This window comes from Suncus etruscus, chromosome 9 (assembly GCF_024139225.1).
Source record: "Suncus etruscus isolate mSunEtr1 chromosome 9, mSunEtr1.pri.cur, whole genome shotgun sequence".
NCBI lineage: Eukaryota > Metazoa > Chordata > Mammalia > Eulipotyphla > Soricidae > Suncus > Suncus etruscus.
Window position 1 is genome coordinate 110,473,243 of NC_064856.1, and position 27,121 is coordinate 110,500,363.

At 53.3% G+C, this 27,121-nt stretch overlaps 2 protein-coding genes across 2 annotated transcripts in view; both read right to left on the reverse strand.

Annotated features, from left to right (window-relative positions):
- SPTBN2 (spectrin beta, non-erythrocytic 2) overlaps window positions 1-27,121 on the reverse strand; it is a 243,066-nt gene that overhangs the window by 178,085 nt on the left and 37,860 nt on the right. The gene's annotated exons all lie outside the window — the stretch shown is intronic.
- PC (pyruvate carboxylase) overlaps window positions 1-27,121 on the reverse strand; it is a 73,763-nt gene that overhangs the window by 16,511 nt on the left and 30,131 nt on the right. The window contains exon 2 of the mRNA XM_049780198.1: window positions 328-441. The gene's annotated coding sequence lies outside the window, so the exon portion shown is untranslated. The remainder of the gene's footprint in view (window positions 1-327; window positions 442-27,121) is intronic.

The window sequence follows — 27,121 nt, forward strand, 5'->3', positions numbered from 1 at the left end:
GCCACAAGGCCCCACACCACTGCGTCCAGTTCTGAGCTCCAAGTGCCCTTCACGGGCCCACAGTGCCCTAGAGGCTCCTCCCAACCCATGGCAGATAACGATACGGGACACAGGCAAGCTGTGGGGGAGGACATGACACCTCACAGAGCACTGGGACACCCGTGGGGGAAGCACATCTGTCATATCTGTCACTCTAAGGTGGACACAAGACAGTGATCAGGGGAGTCTCCAGAACAGGTGGCCGAAGCGTCTACAGAATCTGTCATTGCTCTTGGACCCTCCCTGTTCCTGTCGGGGTTCAGGGCCTTGTGTCTGTCTGTGACTTACACTGGGCGGCTCTGAGCAGGTTGAGGCTGGCGGAGGACACAAGGCGATGGGCGTCTGTGCTCAGGACGGCGGAAGAGAGGGACGAGGGTCTCACCCGCAGTGGCCTGTGTGCCTGGAAGGTGTCGAAATCACAAGTGAACAGAATGAAGCCAGGGTGGGGGGTTGGGCTCCAGCTGGGGTTCACACCTCACCGGGCCTCTGGCACCAATCGCTCCGAGCCTCCTATAGAGCTGGTTGGACAGCTCTCTTGGCCCCCCAACCCCCAGTGCCTGCATGAGGAACAAATCTCACCTGCTTCTGCTCTGCAGAGAGCCCGAATCACACAAGACACAGGGCCCAGAACAGAGCCAGAAGACTGGAAGCCCCAATAGGCTGGGCGGTGCGCGCACGCACACACACACACACACACACACACACACACACACACACACACACACACACACACACACACACACACACGGGGCCAGAGAGATATCATGGAGGTAGGGTGTTTGCCTTGCATGCAGAAGGACGGTGGTTCAAATCCCGGCATCCCATATCGTCCCCTGAGCCTGTCAGAGGCGATTTCTGAGCGTGGAGCCAGGAGTAACCCCTGAGCACTGCTGGTTGAGACCCCAAAACAAAACAAAACAAATTTAGCAAACAGGGGCAGGAGAGATAGCATGGAGGTAAGGTGATTGCCTTGCGTGCAGAAGGTCGGTGGTTCGAATCCCGGCGTCCCATATGGTCCCTGAGCCTGCCAGGAGCGATATCTGAACGTGGAGCCAGGAGTGACCCCGAGTGCTGCCGGGTGTGACCCAAAAACCAAACCCACCCCCCAAAAAATTTAGCAAACAAATTAGAAGTGATTCCTGGGTTCAGGGCCTGCGGGTCTCATGCCGCCCCAGTGTTTCCCCAACACCCCCATCCCAATTGGCACAGCTCTTGGCAAAGCCACCCACACATCTGCAGACCCATCCCTACCCTCAGTCCAGTCCCGGCCGCACAAAGGTTCCCTGAATCGGGACCCAAACCCCAGACACCAAGTTATGCCAGCAGCAACGCTTACAACAGCCAAGCTACCAGAACCTCCTCCTAGGCTGGCAGGAGAACGAGCCGGCTGCCGTGTTACCCTTGGGTGGCAGCCCCCACCGTGGGGACCCTCAGGGAGCCAGTGTCCACATGCCCCACTGCCCATTCCCTCCCCCTTGAAGGGAGCAGGCGTGCAGCACCTCTACTGCACCCTGAGGCCAGGGTATGAGGCGCCTCATGCACACACACACGCCCCCCCCCACTGTGCCCCCATCCCTCACAAACCAGTCTGGGCCCACGCCCGAGTCCCCAAGTCCCTGTGTGCAGCAGCCGTGCAGGCCCTGACCTGAGACCCGGCTGACTGTCCCAGGGGTGCAGTGCCAGCCAGTGTTCAGAGGAGGGGAAAGGTCGGCGCTGTGGGGAAAGTGGGGCAGAGGGCACCCACTCCCCAGCTGCCGTCAGCACCCGGCCAGCCCCGGGCACCTTCCCACCTGCGAGGCCACAACTGGGTCCCATTTCCCCATTTCTCACATTGGGTAACACCATCAACCCGCCGGAACCAGCCTGGGCCCGGGGCCACCCTCCTCTGCCCAACACACACACCAAGTGTCCACACACGGACACAGACAAACAAACACGTGTCCACACACAGACATACGGACATGTGTCCACACACGGACACAGACACATATCCAGACACATGTCCACGCACACTGACATGTTCCCATACCAACACGTGTCCCCCAACACGTGTCCCCCACACTTAGGCACACTTAAACACCTCCTGAGATTCACTTCCACATACACTCACCTCCACCCCTCATGCACACACTCACAACCCCACACCGCCAGACACACCTACACGCCCCGTCACACACACGCTCACACACGAGTGCCCCCCACAACTCACAGCCCCTCAAGGCTCTTCTCCTGCAGCTCCTTAGCACCCCCAGAATCGTGTGGCCACCCGGTCACCCCAGCACAGGCTCAGGAGGTGGCGAACCACCCTGCAGAGGGACCCACCTGAGAAGCCAATGGGGAAGTGGGGTGCAGCCCGCAGCCCCCCGGCACTCACCCCGCACGGCCAGGCCCAGCGCTGCTTCTGGCGAGGCAGTGGGAGGCCGCCCCGCCCCAGTCGCCGCCCCGATACAAAGTTCTCCCCGTCCGTCCAGTCCGCTGGAGGCCTGGACAGTGGCCAAGGCTGGAACCCGGGGAAGGGGCGTTGGGGCAGCTGTTTCTGTGCCTGGCAAGGGGGCTGGACATGCTGGGGCAGGTGCGTCGACAAAGGTGGCAGCTGAGGCTCCAGAGATGCCTGAAGGCCCTCGGGGCTGGGGCAATTGTGCCTTGGCGGGGGTCCCTGCACAGTGTCCGTATCAAAGAGGCCCCTGGCACAAGCTGCACCGTCACACTCCTGCGTTGTTCACACTCAGAGGCCTCGACTTGGTGTCAGCACAGTTGACTCCAGAATATTCTTTATGGGTGTATGTGACTGCCACCACTAGGTCCCAACCAGCCACTTCTGAAGGACCCAGGGCCTGGGCAGCCCAAGGACTGAGAAGGGAGGAGAAGACTTGGGGGACCCTGACTCTCCCTCCCCACTATCCCTGACCCCCATAGCTGCCAGAGCAGGAGACATGGAAAGGAGGGGTGGAAGGAGGGATGGTGAAAAGGAGGGGATGTCTGGACTGGATGCTGGCCCCGCCTGATAACCCCAGCTACAATCTCTGCACCATTCCAACAGGGAGGATGACAGGCAAAGGGCGACTTTCAGAGTCATTTATCCACTGCATCCACTTATGCAGCAGAACCCACCAAGCACCCCAGGGCACATGCCAGGCTAAGCTTTCTGGGCCAGAGGTGACAAGAGAAAACACAGCCCCAGTCCCAGCACCAGAGACATAGTAAAGGGGACCTGGGCCTGCTGGGGAGAAGCAGGGCTTAATTGGGGAAGTGAGACAGGGGGACCCTGCCCCTGGAGTACATGGGCAATCCTTCCTCCTTCCCACCTACCCGGAACTTGGGGTCTGAGTCAGGCTCATAAGGAGTGGCCCATTCACAGTCCAGAGGAACCACTTGGGAAGACTCCCTGGGTCCCCAGCCAGCACCGGCTCCTGCCCTGACTGAATCTGCTGTCCCCTCCCTGCTGGGGAAGCTCCTCACCAGGCACCAATGAAACCCTGGGTCTGTTTGTAACGCAATCTCCTAGTTCTCTCCAGCTGAGCACCCACATTGCATGGAATGAATGAGTAGAGGAGGAGGGGATGAGGGAATGAGAGAATGGGTAGGTAAATGAGTGAGTGACTCAGTGGAAGAATGAATGAAAGAGTTAATGGATGTGTTGATCTTTTTAAGGGAATTAGTCAATGTGGCCTTAAGGGGTAATAATGCCCACCCTGTACTGGCAGCTGGACTGAGACATGCCCCCCCTGTAACAAACAATCACCCTAGGTATGAAAAGGTAAAAGCATGGCAGTTGGGGCCCAAGTAAAGACTGGAACAGAGCCTGCCCAGGCCTGCTGCCAAGCCATGCCAGGCTTTATATATAGCATCAGCAAGACACAATTTATTCCACCTTTATTTCCCCCTCTCGAACCCGAAGTTACCAACCTCCTCCTCCTCCCAGCCAGAGTTCCTTCTCTCTCTCTCTCTCTCTCTCCTCTCTGTCTCTCTGTCTCTGTCTCTGTCTCTGTCTCTGTCTCTCTCATTGCTTGGGTTAAGTCGTGAGTTGCTACATTCTGATGTTCCTGGGTGGACCCTGGTAGAATGAATGAGAATAAGAGAATAAGTGAGTGAATTAATAAGTGATTGAATGAATGATGAGGAATAAAAAGGTATTGAATAAGTGAATGAGTAGGGAAGTGAATGAATGAGTGGATAAAGTGGATGAGTGAGTAAATGAATAAGTGAATGAGTGACTGAGTGGATGAGTGAGTTGGTATGAAAGTGTCCCAAGCCTGAGTGATGGCCCCAAGGGCTGGTAGGCAGCAGGTTCAAGTTCAGTCCCAGTCCTGAGGAGGGTGTGAGGAGCCTTGAGCACGAAAAGGGTGTGGCCCCAAAACATAAAAGAAAAGGTTCCCCAGGAGCAGACCCACAAACTGGGGGAGCTGATCTGACATGAGGAAGCAGGCTGCCTGGTCTTCCTCCAGGCAGGCCCTTTGCACCCCACTTCTGGCCCTGTCCCCAACAACAGAAACCAGCAGGCACTGTGGGGGGGGGGCAGTGTGTGGCCATGAACCCCAACCCCCAAAATACTGGAGACAGAAACCCAGGGACCACTGAGGAGAAAAGTAATCAAAGTAATAGAGAGGAAAAAAACTATAATTAATCTCCTCGGAAAATAAGAGAAGCTATTTGCGTTGCGAGGCGGCAGCTATTTTAAAAAGGGCAACGAGAAAGAGCTCGAGGAAATTAAAAATAGTCGCAGACATTTTCAACATAATAAAAAGAGAAATTAGAAGACAGTCAGGCGGCCCTCTCCCAGAAGGGTGACAAAGAGACTGACGCATGCCAGAGCAGAAAAGGTGAGAGAGAGAGGAGAGAGAGAGAGAGAGAGAGAGAGAGAGAGAGAGAGAGAGAGAGAGAGGAAAGGAAGGAGAGAGGGAGGGAGGGGAGGGAGGGGAAAGGAGGGAGGGGAAGGAAAGAGGGAGGGAGGGAGGGGAAGGAGGGAGAGAGGGAAGGGAGGGGAAGGAGGGGAAGGGAGAGAAGACACTAGCAAAATGGGCAGCTTTGGGGCAGGAAGGTTTCCTTGAAGGCACCTCGGACATCGCCTGGAAATGGGGTCGAGTGAGACCCCAGCAGCTTCCTGGGGCTACTGCAGTGAACCCCACAGATGTGGAGCTTAAACATGTCACGTCATGCACAGGCCCACATAGGAGCCCCCACAGGGCTCTGCGCTGGTGGCTGTTGTCCTCATACTGGTCTGGAGGCCCCTTCAGCTCTGGTGTTGTGACGGGGTCACGTCCATCCAGAGTCGTCGTCCCCCCCCCCGCCCCCCCACAGCTTGAGTCCCTCTGGGAGTCATCAGCCCCCACAGGACCTTCTAGGAAAGTCTGGGGTTTCCAGGTTTGGAGGGCTGAGCTCGCGGGTAGACGGGGCTGCCATGGTCCCTGAGCATCAGCAGATGGTGAGCACGGAGCCCAACTCCCCAGAAGGTCTCCAGACAGGTCTGCACTCGGGAAGGAAAAGGCAGCACGGGAGCAGAAGGCTGAAGGCACTCGGGGACTCCTCAGGGTGGGGATTTCCTGGCCCCTCAGCAGCAGTCTAGGAAGCCAGCCTGGATGACAATAGACACCAGAAAGCAGGGGCTCAAACAAAGGGACTAGGCAGTGTGGGCGAACAGCAAAGGGCCAGGTCCCCCTCGCCTGCCTTCTCTGGGTGAGCAGCCTGGCACAAAGATTCTAGTCAGCCTAAGTAGCAGCAGAGCCTGGGGGTGGCCGGGAGCCCAGGGTCATCTGGGGTGTGGCATCACAAGGGTAAAGCCTCAGAACAGAATGACAGGCTCGGGCATCCACTGGCTCCCTGTGGGACCCTTCCCGTCTCTCTTGGCCAAGACCACCCATTCTAACAATGCTTCCTGAGCCTAGCCCTGGTTCTGTCTGTGAGAGTGCTGTGTGTGAGTGTGTGGGTGTGGGGTGTGAATGAGTGAATGTGTGTGGTGTATGTGAAAGTGTGAGTGAATGTGTGTGAGTGTGTGTGTGTGTGTGTGTGCACGTACCAGGGCCACAAAAGTCGTTTCCATTTTTCCATGAAGTGGACACTCCCCTTCTCATTCCTTGCCTTGTATTTGTTGGGGTTGGGTGCTGGGACGGAACCAGCATCTCGTGCATATTGACAGGGTGCCTCTCAGGACACCCAGACACATCTCTGCATTTTCTCCTCATCCCATTTCTGAATCTTAGCTATTAAGAATTACAATGTACGGATCTGAAGAGATAATACAGAGGGGAGGGTATTTGCCTTGCCTTTAACCCCCCCCACTTCATTTTGGGGCCACACTCAGTGGGTGCTCTGGGTTTTATTCCTGGTTCTGGCACACAGAAACCACTCTGGGGCGGTGCCCAAGGGGAAGCCATATGGGTGCTGGGAATCGAACCTGGGTCCTATGATCAGCCACATGCATTCTCTCTGGCTCTGAAACTTACCACTTTTCAGGTGTTTTTTTTGGGGAGGGGCCACACCACGGCAGCACTCAGGTACAACTCCTGACTCTATGCTCATAATCGCCCTGGCAGGCTCGTGGGGACCATATGGAAAACCAGGTTTCCACCAATGTCATTCTGCATGCAGAGGCAAATGCCCTACCTCCATGCTATCTCTCCGGCCCCACACCCACTACCATTTTCAACTCCTCCTTCATCCAATTATTATCTATATGGAGATCTAGTTGATTTTTTTTGGGTTTTTTTCAGACCACACACACCCATTTGATGCTCAGGGGTTACTCCTGGCTAAGTGGCTCAGAAATTGCCCCTGCTTGGGGGAACCATATGGGACACTGGGGATCGAACCGCGGTCCTTCCTTGGCTAGGCGCTTGCAAGGCAGACATCTTACTCTAGTCAACACCTCGCCAGCCCCAGATCTAGTTGATTTGAATATTTAATGTATGCCCCATGTTGAGAAATGAAACTTTTTGTTTGTTTGTTTTTGGTAACACCCAGTGCCACTCAGGGGTTTACCCCCTGGCTTTGCACTCAGAGAATCACTCCTGGCAAGGCTCGGGGAACCATTATGTGGATGCCAGGATTCGATCACCACCGTCCGTTCTGCGATCTAAGATCAAACGCCCTACCTGCTGTGCTATCTCTCCATCCCCCTGGTAAAATGAAACTTTAGTTGTTTGGGGCAGTGCTCAGGGCTGACACCCAGGTGAAGCTTCCCAGGGAATCACATGGTACTGAGGTCAAGCTCCTCTGTGCAAAGTAGGTGCATTTTCTCCTCAACTCCCATTTCTGAATCTTAGCTAGTAAGAATTACAATGTAGGGATCTGAAGAGATAATACAGAGGGGAGGGCATTTGCCTTGCATGTGGCAGGGCCTGCGTTGTATCCCCCACACCCACCAATATGGTCCCCTGAGCTCCACCAGGACTTAGTAAAGTATAAATTGACAATAGTGACTTTTTGCTGAGGATGAACAGCAAGTGTACAGTGTTCACAATACAAATCACTATCTTTATGACTATTTGAGACAAGTGTCATAAGAAGAAGTCTTTAAGGTGTGGAGGGCCAGATAGCAGAGATTACGGCGCTTGCCTCACTCACAGCCCAATCCAGGTTAAAGCCCTGGAAGGATGGTCCCCCCAAGCACCACAGGAGTGAGTGGTCCCTCTTGCACAGAGCCAAGAGTTGATCGCCTGAACAGCAATAGATGTGGCCTAACCCCCCCCCACCCAGTGGCACTCTCATTTTAAGGTCACCGCACCCCAGCTTGGGTGTGTGAGTCCTGCCTTTCACTCTTTGGGACTCCTTCTCTCTTCCCTTAGTATAGAATGAGCAGGCAGGCAGGCTCCTGGGGCTGGAAACATCACATCAGAAGGTCCAGCACAATCTGCACCTCCTCTTGTCACCTTCTCCGGGACAGGGACAGTAACAGGCTGCCTGAGTGGCTCCGGCTGCGTCTGGCCTGTCAGTCTGATGTCACTGCTGGACTCAGACTGACAGCAAGAAGTGCAGTCAGCCTGACCCGCTCTGGCTCAGCACCGCGTTTCACAGAGAAGTGGCAGGTCCTTTATGGGGCCCCGGGGCGGCTTGTCTTTTCCCTATCAGGAACCTTGATGGGCTCAAGTCTGAGGCCTTGGCAAGTTCTGAAAGGAGGAGGGAAAGGGCTGGGAAGTGGGAGCGCAGGCGGTGACAGTCAGACAGGAGGGGAGCAAGACAACCAGGACAGTGGCCTTGAGCTGCATGGAGAACGTCTCACTCCTCTAGGGTGAAGTGACTGCATTTTCTGAGACTTCCCACAGTGCAATATCCCCACATCAGACCACAAGGGCACCCAGGCACCCCTCAGCACCCCTGTGTCCTGTGTATGGCATGTCATGATGCCCAGAGGGACGACGAACTGGACAAAAAGTATCTAAGCCAGGGTCCCAGAGAGATAGCATGGAGGTAAGGCGTTTGCCTTGCATGCAGAAGGATGGTGGTTCAAGTCCCAGCATCCCATATGGTCCCCCAAGCCTGTCAGGAATGATTTCTGAGTGTAGAGCCAGGAGTAATCCCTGAGTGCTGCAGGGTGGGACCCCAAAACCAAAAAAAAAAAAAAAAGCGTCTAAGTCTGCAACCAGGGGACTCCCTGCACAGCAGCACCAAGCACCTGAGTACTAAGTCAGGCTACTCCATCAGGTGGGCAGATGGAGAAATGAAAGAACTCCCAGTTCCCAAGCAGCACCAGTTCATTCCCCACTAAGGGGACTTTGCCTCAGTCCCTCTGAAGGCACTAAAGGATTTGGGTGGTTTTATTTATGGGGGTTTGGGGAGGGGGGTTCACTCCTGGCAGTCCTCAGGGATCACTCCCAATGGTGCTCAGAGAACCGTATGTGGTGCTGGAGATCGAACCATGCAGGGTCAACCCTGTGCAAAGCAAATACCTTACCCTGGTCCTATCTTTGGCCCCGTAGGGAGTTGTAAAGAACTCGATGCTTTCTGAACAAATGCACAGATCAAACGATTCTCTGAGAAAAGCAGAATGGTAGACAGGAGATGTGTTCTGTCTCTGACTGTTCAAAGCTGGGAGAAGAAAAGCCAAGTCCATTTTCACCTTGTTGTTTGGGCATGTTTCCCTAAACCATTGTTCTGATATGTCTTTAGAGGGAAAGGTTGGGCCTGCAGTGTCCACAGACCAGAGGTTTCACTCTCACAGGTCCTGTGAGCATTGCTGCCTGGCCAGAAAAATGGGGCCTGACCCTCCCTCCCCTTGAGGTTGCAGAGATGCCAATGGTAGTGTTAAACATAAAATTTTGGCTAAAGAGCAGAGCATTGAAAGTTACTGTAAGAAGCAATCTTATTGCCATGGTCATTAGTGCTGGGAGGGAGCCCAGAGCCTTCCATGGTTGAGACATTGAGCCACAGTCACATCTGGCAGCGCTCAGGGGAGCACACAGCATGGAGTAACTTACAAGGGAGCTGGGGTCCTCTCAGGCCAACCATGTGCTCCAGCTCTTTGAGGCATCTCCCCACCAAAATTGTAAAGTATTTTTTTTTTTTTTGGTTTTTGGGCCACACCCAGCAGTGCTCAGGGGTGACTCCTGGCTGTCTGCTCATGGCAGGCACGGGGGACCATGTGGGACACTGGGATTCGAACCAACCACCTTTGGTCCTGGATCGGCTGCTTGCAAGGCAAACGCCGCTGTGCTATCTCTCCGGGCCCCAAAATTGTAAAGTTTTTAAAGTTATAGGAACCATACCCACGTCATATTTGGGGTCTACTTCAGAATTCTTTGTTGTTTCTTAAAAAAAAAAAAAAAGTGGGGGCTTTTGGACACCTTACAATGTGCAGGGGTTACTCCTGGCTCTGCCTTCAGGAATTACTTGTGGCCATGCTCAGGGGTACCATATAGGATGTGAAAGATCAAATCTAAGTACCTTGCCCACTGTGCTATTTCTTTGGCCGCCATTTAGCTAAAATTCAAATGCAACAAGGCATTCTGCCATCACCTGCCAGCCAACATGGGTCTGCAGGGCCGGCTGGATTTGAGTTGATAGAGAGCAGGACGTACACACGCAGGGGTTCAGAGTGGGAGGCCAATGGCTTGGTCTCCCAAAACCCTGTGCTCGACTTCATGGATAAAAGGGGTGTCGATGCTAGTGATGCTCTGTGGAGCCCTGGTAAATAAACATCACGAGTGGAAGCGTCAGGAGCAGTCTGGAAGCATCAACCGCTGTGAAGAAACACTCCCAGGATAGCAGGGCAGGGGCTTGAAGTCCCTTTGGTGAAGGGCTGACAAAGGGGCCCCTCCCGCCAACCCTAGTTCTGTCTGCTTGGACCCCTGCAGGGACCCACGACTAAGGGCAGCTCCATGGCTTCACACTGGTCCAGTGGTACATGGGCAGCACGAAGCTGCTAATGGGACCACCAGAGCCGCCTGCTCACCTCTCCGCAGCCACTGCCACAGGGACAAGCACATGGCAGAAGAGTCCTGGGAGCAGAGACCGGAAGGAGGGGAAGGGGGCTGGGCACCCCTTCTCCCACTGTCTCTTTTGGCTACAGAACCTAATAAAGAGGCCTCTGTTTCTCTTTGAAGGGCCCCAGAGCAGTGTGTGATGCCGAGGGAGAAAGGATCGAGCACCTGCCCGGTCCATGGGGCTTCTGAGCCAGCCCCAAACTAATGGAGCTGGTCAACATCAAACCCAGACACTTCCTTGAAGCTCCATTCCGAGCAGCAGAAAACACTTCTCTCGTTTTCTAGGGAAGGTTTCTGCGCTCCCGCCTTTCCTGCCTTTCCTACCAGGCACTTGCAGGTTGAAGTGTGAGAATTTAAAATAATCGCTGTTGGATGTGCTTGTCAAACGCCTGCTCGGCAACAGAACCACCCCCTCCACTTCTGGGAGGGAGGGCGAGTGTGTGTGTGTGTGTGTGAGAGAGAGAGAGAGGGGGGGAGAGAGAAGAGAGAGAGAGAGAAGAGAGAGAGAGGAGAGAAAGAGAAAGAGAGAGAGAGAGGGAGAGGAGAGAGAGAGCACAAGATGGGGAAAGTGCAAGAAGGAAGTGACAGACACAGACTCCCCAGGACCCAAGGCCTCAGCAGTTTGGGGTCACCTTCATCTCTCCTTCTCCCTCACCCACCAGACGTCTAGAAGGACCTGCTCTCTCTCTCTCTCTCTCTCTCTCTCTCTCTCTCTCTCTCTCTCTCTCTCTCTCTCTCTCTCTCTCTCACACACACACACACACACACACACACACACACAGAGTGATGCTCAGGGCTTACTCCTGCCTGCACTCAGGAATCACTCCTACTGGTGCTCATGAGATCATAAGGGATACTGGGGATCAAACCCATGCAAGGTAAGCACCCTCCCTGGCCCTTCTACTCTCTCCTCAGGGCCCAGGGAAAGCTGCCTTGCATCCTAAGACTCATGAGGCTGCATGTTCAATCCCTCAGCCTCCCCCAACCCCCAGCTCAAGTGTGCTCAGGTCTCGTAGAAGACAGCACCAGGAAAAGAAGAGAGAGCGCCTAGTAGAGCAGAGATAGAAGGACTTCCAGTTCAGCCCTTTGGATCGGTCCCAGTCTGTCTATTGGCAGTGGTGGTGATTTGGGGGCCATAATGTTGTGCTCAGGAGGACCATGAAGTGCCAGAGACCAAACCCAGGGTTCCCATATGCCTAGTCTATGGCATATGGCCTCCAAACATCTCCCTGATTCTGCTTCACATCTTGTTTACTCAGAAGCCCAAGAACACAACTCAGGCAGGCCCCGCCTGACATTCTGTGGGAATCCTTACCCTGGGGGAAAAACATTATTGGTTTGCTGCTTGCAGTGCCCAGAGCTCCAGAGGTGTGGAACACAGTGTGTGTGCACAGGGGACTCCCCTCCCCAGGAGCCCACCAGGTCCCCAGCTGAGCCTGAGCCAGCACGCCCTGCCCCACCACCCGCCCTGGGTCCTGGCTGAAGGCTGGACTTTGGGCCCCTGGGGGGCAGGTGCAAGCTGGCTTGAAACCAGTTCAGCTTATGGAGAGAAACTCATTTCCCACCAGGCACTTCAAGCTCACTCAATTCCCACCATGGTCCCCCAGGATGGGTCTGAATTCACTAATAAGAAAGAAGACTCCAAGAACCCAGACAATACAAGACTCATCAAGCCAGAGATGTTGTCGCCAGAGCTTGTCTGGATCGGCGCCTCATTCCCAGGGGGATCCAGAAATGTCCCAGTAAACCAAAATGAAGTGAGGCTAGAATAAAAAGTTGGGGTCTTCCAGACCCTGGCCACACAGACCCTAAGTCACACAGGCCTTGAATTGCACCTCCTACAAAGCAGTATTGAGCTGTGGCTCACTGACCACAGAGTTCACAGCTAAAGTACATCCTGGGGCCAGGAGATGGCCCAAAGGTCTAGGGCACAGGCTTTGTGTGCAGGTGACCCAGGTCCCATGCTCAGCACCACATGGGCCTCTGGCACTGCCGGCGCAAAATAAACCAAAACTGAAAAGCCGCAGCTCACGGCTTTTAGCAGGCCCAGAGTGCCCACTCATGAGCAAAACTCTTCCTGGGGCTGGAGTGGACAGAAAGCCTGTCTTGCATGTAGTAGACCCAGGTTCGTTCCTTGGTCCTCCAAGCCTCACCAGGAGAGATCCCTGAGCACAGAGCCAGGAGTAAGCCCTGCACATCATCTCATCATTGGGTGTGACCCAAAAACAAAAATAAAATGTGCTCTTGGGGACCAGAGCGATAGCATAGCAATAGGGTGTTTTCCTTGCATGCGGCTGACCCAGGACAAGACGAACCTGGGTTTGATCCCCAGTGTCCCATATGGTCCCCTGAGCCTGCCAAGAGTGATTTCTTAGCACAGAGCCAAGAGTAACATCTGAGCGCTACCAGATGTGGCCCAAAAACAAAACAAAAAGAAAAGTGCTCTTGACACCCACCCATCTATCACCCACCTTGCTGAAACTTGCAGCTGTGGCTTTGCCACCAAGACCTTCCATAGAAACAGAGATTCAGCCCTCAGGCTTATTCCCTGTGCCATGCCTTCAAGTTTCCACCAGGAACCTGTCGCCTTGTTTCTTTATTTTGGGGGGTGGGGGTGGGGTTGAGTCATACCTAGCAGCTCTCAGCCAGCTCTCCTGGCGCTGCATTCAGAAATCACTCCTGGCGGGCTTGGGAACCATATGGGATGCCGGGAATTGAACTGGGATCTGTCCTGGGTTGGCCGCATGCAAGGCAAATGTCCTACTGCTGTGCTATCACTCCGGCTCTGTCATTTAATGTCTTCAACTGCCAAAGAACAGTCTCTGTCAGGATACTGCATCACGCTTAGGAGTCGCCCACTGAGGGTCGGTTCTCGTTGGCCATCCTGGACATTTCTGCTGTGATCTTGGTCTGCACCAGAGGTGGTGTTTTTATTCCTTTGTGTATACACTGAGGAAAGGAACTATTTGGGCTTCTGAGGTCTCTGAACTGAAATGCTTGTGCTGCGGATAATTTTGTAAAGCGGCTGTTCTATTCTGCATCCCACCAGCTGCCCAGAGAGCCCTAATCACCCCTCATTCTCCCAGTCCCTATGCAATGTTGTCCCCAACTTCCCTTCCCTTTATTGGCTTCGTGATGACCGGCTAGCACGATTTAGTGATGCTAGCACCACTGCAGTTCTCAAAAGGGCTCTCGGGGCCTCTCGCTCTCTGCCATGGTTGGGGTAACTTGGCCATGAAACAACTTTTTTTTTTTTTTTTTTTTTTGGTTTTTGGGCCACACCCGGTGGTGCTCAGGGATGACTCCTGGCTGTCTGCTCAAAAATAGCTCCTGGCAGGCACGGGGGACCATATGGGACACCGGGATTCGAACCAACCACCTTTGGTCCTGGATCAACTGCTTGCAAGGCAAACGCCACTGTGTTATCTCTCCGGGCCCCACCATGAAACAACTTTGTTGTGGTGCCCAGAATCTCAAACAGCAGAATTCCTGATATCACATTTGAGATGTGTAGCAGAGTACTGGGGATCAGACTGGGGGGTCTTCTACCCACAAGGCAGGGGACTCTCCTGCCAAGTGGTTCCTCGGTCCTATGAGTCTTCTTGACCAGTTTTCCTAGCTAATAACTAAGCCACATGATCTTGACATTTCTTTTTTTTTGGGGGGGGGTCATACCCGGCAGTGCTCAGGGGTTCCTCCTGGCTCTACGCTCAGAAATTGCTCCTGGCAGGCTAGGGGGACCATATGGGATGACGGGATTCGAACCGCCATCCTTCTGCATGCAAGACAAACGCCTTACCTCCATGCTATCTCTCTGGCCTGATCTTGACATTTCTTTTTTTTTTTTTTTTTTTTTTGTTGTTGTGGTTTTTGGGTCACACCCGGCAGTGCTCAGGGGTTACTCCTGGCTCCATGCTCAGAAATTGCTCCTGGCAGGCACGGGGGACCATATGGGACGCTGGGATTCGAACCGATGACCTTCTGCATGAAAGGCAAACGCCTTACCTCCATGCTATCTAACTTCACTTCTCCCGAAGGCTAATCACACTGAGCATTTTTACAGAACTATTGACTGTGTGTGTGTCTTCTTTAGAGATATCTCCATTTGCATACTTTGTCTATTTTTTAATGAGGGGTAGTGCTGGGGATAGAAATCAGGACCCCCTTGGGCTGAAGAGCAGGGAGGACATTTGCCTTCCACACTGCTGACCAAGGTTCAATCCCCAGTATCCCATAAGGTTGGGTGAGCACTGCTAAGAGTGATTCCTGAGCACAAAACCAGGAATAACCCCTTAGCAATCTGGGTGTAGCTCCAAACTAAACAACAACAAAAAGAAATCAGGATCTCTTCTCTGTTGGTTTTTAAGTTGGAGTCTTCTTCTTCCTTAAAAACGTGTTTTAGGGCCATACCCAATGATGCATGGAGCTATTCCCAATTCTGTGCCTGGAGAGTGCTTCTGGCAGTGCTCAAAGAAACTTATATTGCCTGGAGCTGAATCTGCCCACTGAAGCTCACTGAGCTATCTCTCTACCTGGTTATTTTTCTTGTTGCAGTTGAGCTGGACATTTTCTTTCTATATTCCAAGTACAAGTTCCCTCTCAGAAGGGATCTGGAAAATGTCCTTCCTTCTCATTTTCTTACGAGTGTCCTTTGAGACACAGAAGTCTAATATTGACAAAGTTCACTTCTCCGGTCCTAAATACTTATCGCATGTAATGGACCATCTTGCCTTGGGTTCTGTTCTATTGCTGATGCTGACTACATCACTTTGGCCTTGATCATCTTTGGGAAGCTGCGTTGGGCTCATGCAGACAGGGTTGTGGTATGAGGCTGGTGAAGGCCCCTCTTGCACTCTTAGATATAAAAGACTAAATAGCCTCCAATACAGACACTTCCGTATCTTTCTCGGTCCCTTGGTCTCCGACTTCCTTCTGTCCTAATCATCCTTGGTGTCCAATCTGGAGCCTGTGTTACTGGTGGGGTGTATGTGTGTACCTAGGGAAAACAATCCCATCCCCCACCTTATTCAGGCTATTCACAGCAAAGAATTTTAGAGAAGGGGCCTCATAGTCTAGTGGGTAGCACACTTGCCTTGCATGCAGCCAACCTGGGTTCAGTCCCCAGTATCCCATATGGTCCTCTCAGTACTGCCAGTTGTGTTTCCTCAGTGCAGCATCAAGAGTAACCCCTGAGCATCTCCCAGTGTGGACCAAAAACAAAATCAAAATAGAATAAAATAGCAAATAAGGAAGCTCAGAGCACTGAGCTTGGGTATGGCCCAATCCTTCAAACATAATCAAGATGAAAAGTCCCACTATCCCCTTATTTGCTGACTGGCGCCCACTCCTCCCTGCAGCCCTAACCCTAACCCTCCCTCCCCTCTTTCTTCCAACCAGCAACCAGCAGGGCCCAACAGTCAACATGGAGCCTTGCAGGAAGAAGCAGGTCCCCAAAGGCTGAGAGTCCCCTTTGGCCCACAATGCATCCCAGCAGGGGGCAGAGCAGGGGACCTGCTAGCAGCTCTGGTCTCTCCTCCACCAAGCTACTGACATGCGGGGACCCCGAATCTCCTTTCCCTGTGAGCAATGCACACTTGAACAGGCCTGACTCTTCCCGGCAGCAATAGGAGATGGGGCCACAAGTGCCTGAGGGTGGCTGTACTTGGCCAAGACCTCACAGTGAACCAGGATGCAGGGGCTTGAGCTGGGAGCTCCAAAAGACGAACTGCCTTTCCTCTGTTCTCTGTCCCACCTGGACGGCCACCTACTCCAGGATCCTGCTTGGTGCCAGCTGCCCACCGCGAGGGCAAAGGTCAGGTCTGCTGTAAAGTGTGAAAACACAGAGTCAACCACAGCCCCGAGCATGGTGGAGCCGACCCTTTAGTTTCTGGGTAATGATAATGGGTGTTGCTGCTCAGCCTCTCTGGGCAGAGGAACAGGACAGCGGGGAGGGCACTCGCTTTGCGTCCTGCAGACCTAGTTCGATCCTCCGCACTCCATGTGGTCACAGAAATGACCTCTGCACAGAGCCAGCAAAGGCCCCTGCACAGCCCAATCAATAGCTGTGAGCAGCAGGAAGGCAGCAGCCAAGGACTATACCATCACCATTTCCTGCACATCTCACTGGGCCCTGACTCTGCCCCACTGTATAACAGTCCTAAAGCTTGGGGGGAGGGGGGGGATGCAGTTAGGGACTGAGGGAGCAGAAAAGGGGGCCTCAGTTGGGGAGAGCTCCCTGGCACACCAGTTCCAGCCATTGTGGACAGACTCAGTCTGGAAAAACAAAGCCTGAAAGCTGGTTGAGCAAAGATGGCTCCAAGCATCCTGGCTGTCACAGCCTCCAGTCCCCTTTGTCTTGGGGACACACCTGGCAGAATTGGGGGTATTGGGGCTTGCTCTCAGCATGCCAAGAAGCCCCTTTGAACCATCTCCTGAGGCTCTGTCGGCCTCATCCCAGCCACAGGGAAAACAAGGCAGCTGGACACCTTCATCAGAAGCCGGTGAGATGGGTCAGTGCGCCGAGCACAAACCTATGCTGGAGGCCAGTTCCCGCCCAGCTCCTCATGGGACTGATCCCAGCCAAAAGCTGGGAGCACCACAGAGTGTGTCCCCCCCAAAGCAACTAACCCACTGACCCAGACATCTCTACTGGCAGATGCCTTTGGAGTGTAGCTAGAGACTCGGTGCCATAAAATGCTCCTCGTGGGAACCACCCCAGGCCGACCTCAAGAACACACCCCGGCATCTTCCAGCTGCCACTAGATGTGAGTGAAACTCTAATCGATTGGCCCTGAGTGCCACTGGGCTGTGGGGGGCCCTTCGCTGCCATGGTGTGACCTTGGGGTTCCCTACTTCTGCCCCTGTATAGAACAGGATCTGACAGAGACATTGTTCCATTTTGCTGCTGGATCCTGGCACAAAGCACTGAACTCACCTGGCATTGCCAGAGCAGTTGGAAGAACTCCCTGGACAAAGGGGGCCTGTCTGTTGTGAGCCCCCAGAAGCCCAGAGTAGGGGCTGACTGTCCAAAGAAACTTCCAGGGAACAGAGGGATGGAGATACGGTAAAGGCCAGTGACTGAAGGGATACTGATGGCGAAGGAGCCCTAGAAACTCAAATACGGGGGCCGGGCGGTGGCGCTAAAGTTAAGGTGCCTGCCTTGCCTGCGCTAGCCTTGGACAGACCGCGGTTCGATCCCCCGGTTATATGGTCCCCCAAGCCAGGAGCAACTTCTGAGTACATAGCCAGGAGTAACCCCTGAGCGTCACCGGGTGTGGCCCAAAAACCAAAAAAAAAAAAAAAAAAAAAAGAAACTCAAATACAAGGTTGCACACCACACGGGATGTCCTGCCCCAGAGAACCATGGAAAGTGGGGCACAGCTGGCCATGCTCAGCTCAGATTGGGGGTGCTCGGGGGACCAGAGCCTATACTGGGGATGGAACCCAGGACTACTGCATGCACTGCTCAGCCCGGTGATCTTTGTATTTCCTCTCTCTCCCTCACCCACCTCCCCCAGCATATCTTTTGCTTAATAAAATGAACCCACACAGAGTTGGAGAGAAGCAAAGGGATTGCCTTGCATCATGCAGCCAACTCCGACTTCATCCCTGGCATCTGATCCTCCAGAACCCCTAACCCTGGGGCACAGAGCCAAGGAGCCAGCACCTCCAATTGTGGCCCCCTCCCAAATGAACACAACTCAAGATTTAAGGCCTATAAAGAGAAAAAATTTCCCTTCATCTTGGACTTTTTTTATTTTATTTTTGGTTTTGGGTTCACATCCGGCAGCACTCAGAGGTTACTCCTGGCTCTGCACTCAGAAATGGCTCCTGGCAGGCTCGGGGGACCATATGAGGTGCCGGGACTCAAATCATCGTCCGTCCCGGGTCGGCTGCATGCAAAGCAAATGCCCTGCTGCTGTGCTATCTCTCAGGTCCCGATCTTGGACGTTTTTAACAGATCCATAGAGCATTCTAGAATGTATGACATCAGAGAGCATGATGAGAAAAGTTGGTTCAAATAAGCCATTTGAAAATGGGGTAAGGGGCCGGGCGGTGGCGCTGGAGGTAAGGTGCCTGCCTTACCTGCGCTAGCCTAGGAGACGGACCGCGGTTCGATCCCCCGGCGTCCCATATGGTCCCCCAAGCCAGGAGCGACTTCTGAGCGCATAGCCAGGAGTAACCCCTGAGCGTTACCGGGTGTGGCCCAAAAAAAACAAAAAAAAAAAAAAAAAAAGAAAATGGGGTAAAAGCCGGAGAGATAGCATGGAGGTAAGGCATTTGCCTTTCATGCAGAAGGTCATTGGTTCGAATCCCGGCATCCCATATGGTCCCCCGAGCCTGCTAGGAGCGATTTCTGAGCATGGAGTCAGGAGTAACCCCCGAGCGCTGCTGGGTGTAACCCAAAAAACAAAACAAGAAAAGAAAGAAAGAAAGAAAGAAAGAAAGAAAGAAAGAAAGAAAGAAAGAAAGAAAGAAAGAAAGAGAGAGAGAGAGAGAGAGAGAGAGAGAGAGAGAGAAAGAAAGAAAGAAAGAAAGAAAGAAAGAAAGAAAGAAAGAAAGAAAGAAAGAAAGAAAGAAAGAAAGAAAGAAAGAAAGAAAGAAAGAAAGAAAGAAAGAAAGAGAGAGAGAGAGAGAGAGAGAAAGAGAGAGAGAGAGAAAGAAAGAAAGAGAGAGGAAGGAAGGAAGGAAGGAAGGAAGGAAGGAAGGAAGGAAGGAAGGAAGGAAGGAAGGAAGGAAGGAAGGAAGGAAGGAAGGAAGGAAGGAAGAGAAAATGGGGTAAGAGATGAAAACAGACATTTCGATGAAGAGCACATACATCTGGCCAAGAATGGATGAGCAAGTGTCCATCATCAAGGGGGTCGAAGAAACAGCCTTGTCAGCAGGACCTCACTGCGCCCTGAGGCATGTCCCCCCTCTCTGGGTCATAGCATGAACACACTGCATCAGGAGAGGGACTGACTTGTGATGGGTGTGAAGGAGGCCTGAATGAAGCCTTACCTGAGGGGGCCTGGAGGACCCCCACTGGCATTTGCAGGGTGTGGGAGAGTGGACTGGAGAGGAAAACTCCAGACCATTTGGTGCTAGAGGCAATTGCCCCCTGCCAGTCTGTAAGATGACACCCAGCTGTTAACCCAAAAAGTCCCCCCCACCATCTTCCTTTCCCTTAACCCTCTTCCTTTGATATGTAAAAGCCCACCTGGATCACTCTACCCAGCCCCATCCTAGTGGATTTTGTTCCGGGAAAATAAAGAGCAGTATGGCTTGGCTCCTGGGGAGCGAGATACAAGGTGAAAAGCCACTGACTCCATGATTCTTTCTTTACTGGATTGGTTTATTGATTTTTTCGCCGCTACCCTGCGACTTCAGACCCATCCACCAGGGGTGGAAATATGCATGTAGGATGATTTCACAACCGTGGGGATTTATTTTACAACTGGTGCTCGAACAGTGACCCAAGGACCCTAGTAGACCCCAATGATGGTGAGAGCCTTGACCCTCTGGTGGATAATCATCACCACAGTCTCTTTCAGCTGGACAGAGTGTGCAGAGCCTTTCACCGGAACACTGGTGCACATGGCCCTAGTTCTGAATGTGGCGGAGGCCCAAGTAGGTGGGACAGAAACAGGCAGTAAATGGGGAGAAAGCTGAAGAGACTGAGCAGCATCCCAGAGGCCGAGGCCCACCACCTTCCTTCTACCAAAGGTGCTTTGTCTGGGGATCTCCTCAGCCTCCCAACCTGCAGCGGCTTATTGAGGTCAGTGATGGAGTAGAAACCAAACAGACAGCCCCATTGGAGGGGGAGGTAAGCGGGTCCCTCCACCAATAGTCTGGTCCAGGTACCAAAGGCCTTTCCATCCCAGATGACCCCAGTAGCCTACCACAGAAAGGAAAATGGGAAACACCTTTGTTTTGGATTAATAGCTTATATCAGTCCAACTAAAGAATACGTTTATTGGGACAACCTGAACCCAGAGACTGAAGCAGCCCCCCCCCCATTTTGTCCTCATGCATAGCATGAGGGTGAAGGGCCCGTCTTGGAGCCCCCAGAGCTACTGAAGGCCTCCGACTCAGGATGCACTGAGGCAGGAGTTACCAAGGGCCTGTGCCAGATTGTGGCTCACTCAGCCCACTACAGGTTGGGAGCTCACGCAGCCACCGTGAGTGGGACCTGCCCAGAAGCCAAGCTGGGTTCTCGGGGCACAGGGTCTGGGATCGGTGGCTCCTCATTCCCTATCAGGGCCCAGTGCTCAACTCGGCTGCTCCGTTTCCAGGATGTGGCACTCAGCCAGTGGGCCCAGAACCTTCTGATCAGGTGCTTGGAGCCACTCTGGCCTGATTTGACTACACCTGCAGCAGAATTTCACACAGTCCCGGGACCATGCCCAGGACAGTGCCCTGTAGCCCCCCACAGTTTGCCTGTGCCCAGAGTACCAGGCCAGGGGATGACAAGCCCCAGCCTGAGCCCAACCCACAGAGACAGGGGGCACCATCCTCAGTGTCAGCTGAGGGGATAAAAGCTTTTCTCTCTCTACTCCCTAGTCACAGTTAAGCAGAAGAAGCTCCCGAGAGCCTTGGTGCCCAGGCACGTCTCACTCTCCTGGCATCAACCCACCCGCCCGCTCAGCCACAATGCCCTCTGCAGCTGCCCCTGTAGACCTGGACAGAAGCAGCTAGAAACTCTGCATTTGATCTGACAGGCCTGGGGGTGGGGGGACTTGGGTGGATCTAGCCAGCAGCTGCTTCCCTTGCCAGCATCACTTATCTCTAATCAGTTTACCTGCTTTCAGGGGGGTTGGACTTCGAAGGAGGGAAGGATAGACAGGAGGGAGAGGGCCCTAGGGCAGCAGGAACTGTAGGCTGAAAGGGGGGGCTCAGAAAAGCAGCGCCTGAGACTTAGCAAGGTAGAGCAAGCAGAAGATAGCCTGCGGGCAAAGCGTTTCAGGAAGGACCCAGGTGACTCAGGGCCACCTATGTGTCACTAGTCAGGTGCAGCTCTGCATGGTTAGGGCCCCAGGGGCCAAGAGAAGGCTGGGGAGCCCTGCTAACCCTGCCTCCCCGCTGCAGAGACAACCACCAGGGCCACTGTCCTCACCGGAAGAACAATCAGTACCAGGCAGATGCAGGACTACAGCAGGCTCTGTGGACAGGCTGATCCCAGAATGAGAGAGGGTGCAGGGGGCCTCAGTGGGACTTAAGGCAAAGCTGGATCCCAGACTGTGTGGACAACAACACTACCAACAACATGCATTCCTATGCACAGCCTGTGGCTGGGATGTAACCAAGCAACCGAGCACCATCCCAGCTGGTCTCACACTCCAGGGGCTGGGAGATCCTCTCCTCCTCACACTCTCCGTTACCCAAGGAGGACTTGTGCTTGAGACTCACTTCTAGCCACATAGGATATGGGACCCCAGGTTCTATCCTCAAGATCCCCCGAACACTGCTGGTTTGACACCTAAGTCCTGAGCTAGGAGTAGCGTCTGAGTCCCACCAGCCTGGACCCCCACGCAGTAAAGAAATAAATACATAAGATACACAATACATACATAAATACATAAATACACAAGAATAACCCTACAGGCTCATGGATCAGACTTAGTTCTATTGCAATGGCAAATGTCCCACGAAGTCAGGCCACTCCCGTCAAGAAATGTAGTGGCAGGCCCGGAGAGATAGCACAGCGGCGTTTGCCTTGCAAGCAGCTGTCCCAGAACCAAAGGTGGTTGGTTCGAATCCCAGTGTCCCATATGGTCCCCCGTGCCTGCCAGGAGCTATTTCTTTTTTTTTTTTTTTTTTTTTTTTTTTTTTTTTTTTTGGTTTTTGGGCCACACCCGGTGACGCTCAGGGGTTACTCCTGACTATGCGCTCAGAAGTCGCTCCTGGCTTGGGGGACCATATGGGACGCCGGGGGATCGAACCGTGGTCCGTCCTAGGCTAGCGCTTGCAAGGCAGTCGCCTTACCTCTAGCGCCACCGCCCGGCCCCCAGGAGCTATTTCTGAGCAGATAGCCAGGAGTAACCCCTGAGCAACACTGGGTGTGGCCCAAAAACCAAAAAAGAAAAAAGAAATGAAGTGACTTTTATTTTCAGAAACCTTCAACATGATGCTAAGAGCCGCAACCTGGTTCATACAAGGTGACCAGGAACAGCTTCAGAACCACAAAGAGAACAACAACAACTGGAGGTCGTGAACTTGGTACTTTGAAGACTCACTGCCAGTCTCTAGTAATCGAGACAGTGTGGCTTCGGGATGGGGACAGACAGATCAGAAGGACAAACGGTTAGGCCAAAACAATCCTCACACTCATGCATGGTCAAGTCCCCTTCAAAGAGGACCTCAGGACAATTCACACCTGCTATGAGGCAATAGAACACCCATCCCAGGACTGAGCAGTCCTCACCTCTACCCCTCCAGCAGCAAGACAAGCACCGCACCTCCTCGAATAAAACATACATCTCTGCAGCCTTGGCTGAGGCAGTGGAAGGAAACACAGGTCAATTGGTTTCCTCAAAATGAAGGAACTTGGGGCCGAAGCAGTGGCACAGCAGTTTGCCACGTATGCAGCTGACCTAGACAGACCGAGGTTTGATCCCCCAGGGTCCCATATGGTCCCCCAGTCAGGAGCGATTTCTGAGCACATAGTAATCCCTGAGCATCACCGGGTGTGGCCCCAAAACCAAAAAAATAAAAATAAAAATAAAAAAGCAAAATGAAGGAACTTTCCAGGGGCTGGGAGGCAAGTCACTGGGCTGAGCACTTGCTTTTTTTTTTTTTTTTTTTTTTTTTGGGTGGGGGGTCACATCAGACAGCCCTCAGGGGTTACTCCTGGCTCTATCCTCAGAAATCACCCCTGGCAGGTATGGGGGACTATATGGAATGCCAGAATTTGAACCACTGTCCTTTTGCATGAAAGGCAAATGCCTTACCTCCATGCTATCTCTCCAGGGGCTGAGTACTTGCATTGCACGTAGTAGCCCCGGACTGAATCCCAGCAGTGCTGGTCCCCTAAGTAGTGTCTCTCTGAGCAGACTCCATGCTTTTGAGCACCGTCAGGTGTGGCCCAAAACAAACAAGCAAACCAGAAGGTGGGGCCCAAAGGCACTTGTGACAAAAATGGGGAATCCTAGATGCCTCAAGGGAAGAAGGTTGGACACTAAAGAGGTACCTCCAGGGACCCAAGGGTGTCCCTACTCTCAGGAGGGTGGAAAGAAAAGGAGAGTGTGGTCAGGGGTTAGGGGGGGCAACCCTCTTACCTGGCCTCTGCCTGCCCCCGTCTGTAGCAAGCCCACCAGTTCCTGCCACTAAGCCCCTTATTCAGTCCCCTCACCCCAGCAAGAGTCCCCCTTAATAGCGCCTGCAGGCTTTGCCAACAGAGCCCAGGCTGGCTCAGAGCCCTCTGCCCGGCACCAGCAGGGCGAGCCGGGTTTGGGATCCTCAGCCCAGGACCGTGAGAGCAAGAGAGAGCAAGAGAGCGAAGGCCATAAGAGCACAGCTAGAGCTGCAGGAGGGAAACAAAGCCGCATTCAGGCTGCACCCACAAAGAGCCCTTGTCCTCTCCTCAGCCCAGGCCAGGCCGCCCCTGGGCCAGGCAGAGTGGGAGGGCCCAGTGAGTAGCCCCCCGGGAAAATTCAAAGGAGGGAGAGCCCCACATCCAGGAGCCACGTCAGATCCGGGAACATCTCCACAGGACCAACAGGCCCGCCACAGGTGGCCGAGGCTCCCCGGCTGAGTGTGGAGATTTAAGGGAGCATTTGTGAGTGGGGGCCTGATGGCAGCTCAGAGCCAAGCCAGCCAGGTGACCTGAGGCATTTATTTGAGACTCCAAGGCTCCAAGACTCCAAGGCTCAGCCCAAGGCGGGCAGTAAACTTAGGATCTCTGGGACCTCCCAAGCCTGTGATCTTGAACTTACTCCTATACCAGCCTCTGCCCACAGAGCTGACCGCTGAGAGCCCATGGGGGAGGCCTCAGAGGGCCGGGGAGCAGCTTTGAGGCAGATAGGCCTGGCGCCATCCCCAGCTCCCCTGGATGCAGCCCAAACCCAAACAAACAAAAGACATAGACAAAGCAAGCAGGAGGGCAGGAGCAATGAGGCAGCCTTGCTTGTGATGCTACAGGTTCAATAACTGGGGCCCCGAAAGGTCCCCTGACACCCACCAGGAGTAATTCCTGAGGGGAGAGGCAGGAGTAAGCCTGAACACTGCCAGGTTTGGAAAAATAAAGACAAGGGGCTGGGAAGGTGGCGCTAGAGGTAAGGTGTCTGCCTTACAAGCGCTAGCCAAGGAACGGACCGCGGTTCGATCCCCCGGCGTCCCATATGGTCCCCCCAAGCCAGGGGCGATTTCTGAGCACATAGCCAGGAGTAACCCCTGAGCGTCAAACGGGTGTGGCCCAAAAACCAAAAAAAAAAAAAAAAAAAAAAAAAAAAAAAAAAAAAAAAAGAAAAATAAAGACAAAACAAACAAGCAAAATAAAAACAAAAACAGGTTTTCTGTGAAAGGAGAACAAAACAGGAAGGAGGCCAGGAGTCTTTGTTTGTTTGTTTGTTTGTTTGTTTTGGGCCACACCCAGCGTTGCTCAGGGTTTGCTCCTGGCTGTCTGCTCAGAAATAACTCCTGGCAGGCACGGGGGACCATGTGGGACACCGGGATTCGAACCAACCACCTTTGGTCCTGGATTGGCTGCTTGCAAGGCAAAAATGCTGCTGTGCTATCTCTTCGGGCCCTAGGCCAGGAATCTTACAGCAAAACTGGTCAGTTGGAAAATCCAACAACCACCACACCACCACCTTATTCCAGTTTGGGCTCTTATGCCCCCGGGGCAATTGCTTCTCAATTTGATGGAGGGGTGTCTCTAATTGAGAGGATTTTTTTGCTCTTAAACAACAAACCCCCCCCCCCAAAATGACAAACCCCTTTTTTGGGATCCATCTCCAAGAATTCCCCTTGTCTTAATATAAAGTTTTCTTAGTCCAGGTGAGGCTCCAGGGTTCATGTCCCTGTTTGCGCATCATTCTGTGGGGTCTGATGTGCAGTTTTGCACATCAATTCACAGAGTCACAGGAAAAGGTTCATTTTGGCCAGGGGTTCATTTTGAGCAGCATCTTGGATCTGACTAGTCAGTCTAGCTTCTGTTTCTGCTGCTTTCCTCTGCCACTTTTATTAGTCAAAGTTTAACATAAATCACCTGAGAGTTGGGGTGCACATAATAAAGGGTATTTGTGCTAATTAACTCAGAAAAGGTGAAAGGCAAAAGTAAAGAGATTTTAAAGGTGCATGACAACAAACCATCAAAACCAAAATAAGATGAAAAACACCATACTAGAGACAGCATTAAAAAAATCACAAAGAAGCAGGTTGGAGCAATAGCACAGAGGTAGGGCGTTTGCCTTGCAAGTGGTAGACCCAGGCTCGATCCCCAGCACTCCAGATGGTCACAGAACAAGATGTAATTCGAGTGTCACCGGTGTAGCCCAAAATCTAAAAAATTAAAAATAAAAATAATCATGAAGAAGGGGACCTAAGATGCCCTGTACATGGCCGACACAAGTTCAATCCCTGGCATCCCATTGGTCCCTGAGCCTCCAGGAGTGAGGTGTAAGCCCTGAGCAAAACCAGGTGTGGCCCCAAAAGGAAACTTATTTACAATAAGAGTCAGGAAGGAGAGCAACAACTGAAGGTCGTACCCTTAGCACTTCCAAGACTCTCTGCAAATCTCTAGAAATTGAGACAGTGTGCACCAGGATATGGACAGACAGGGAGAGGCCAGAAACAATCCTCATGCTCACGGTCAACCTTCTTCCACATTGGCAGGGTGCTGGGGGAAGGAGGAGTCTGGGCCTTGAGAAATGTCCCACAGACGTGGCTGGGCCAACTCAGCCCCTCCCAGGCAGGGATCAGTTCAGCTCCAGCCCCAGCAGAGCCTCTGCTGCTTTTTCTCTTTGTTCCGGAGTTTTATTTGCTTTTGCTTTGAGGCCATATGTGAGAGTGCTCTGGAGTCAGTGCTGGAGAAGTGGAGACACCACACTCAGTGAAAAGAAGCCTTGTTCCCTGGGCTGATGAGGGGCCCTGGTAGGGACCGGGGAGCACTGAGTGCTGAGCAGGCCTCCACTCCACACCCACCTATGCTGCCTGGCTGTGGGAGGTAGATAAGCTGGGAGGGAAGCTTTGGGCCTGTTGCTGGGTGCTCCCTGACCCTGCGTTCCCCTCACTCCACCCACCCGTCACAACTGTAGGGGAGAAAGCGGTAGGGAGCAGCAGGTGGGGGGGGGGGGTCCCCTCACCGAAGGAAGGCAGCAGGAACAGCCAGTTCCTCTGATCTGCTGAGTCTCCAGCTGGCAGCAAGGTTGGGAACACGGGGCATGTTCCATGAGGCACAGGGGTGCTGACAGGGCCTCGATGCAACACTGGGTGGCCAGCACAGGGCAGGAGTGAGGGCTGGAACCGACCTCCAAATACCCAGTGACGCAGAGATGGCCAGTGACACTCAGAGATAGGCCTAGTGACATACAGGCCAAGTGCCAGTGATACAGACTGATACAGGTGATACAGTGATACAGGTGAATCCACACCTGCCCATCGAGGCCTGCCTGGATGAGCTCAAGGGTATGTTCCGTACAGGGTGACTCTTCCCCAAGCCCAGACCTCTGTAGTCACTGGTGTCAGGG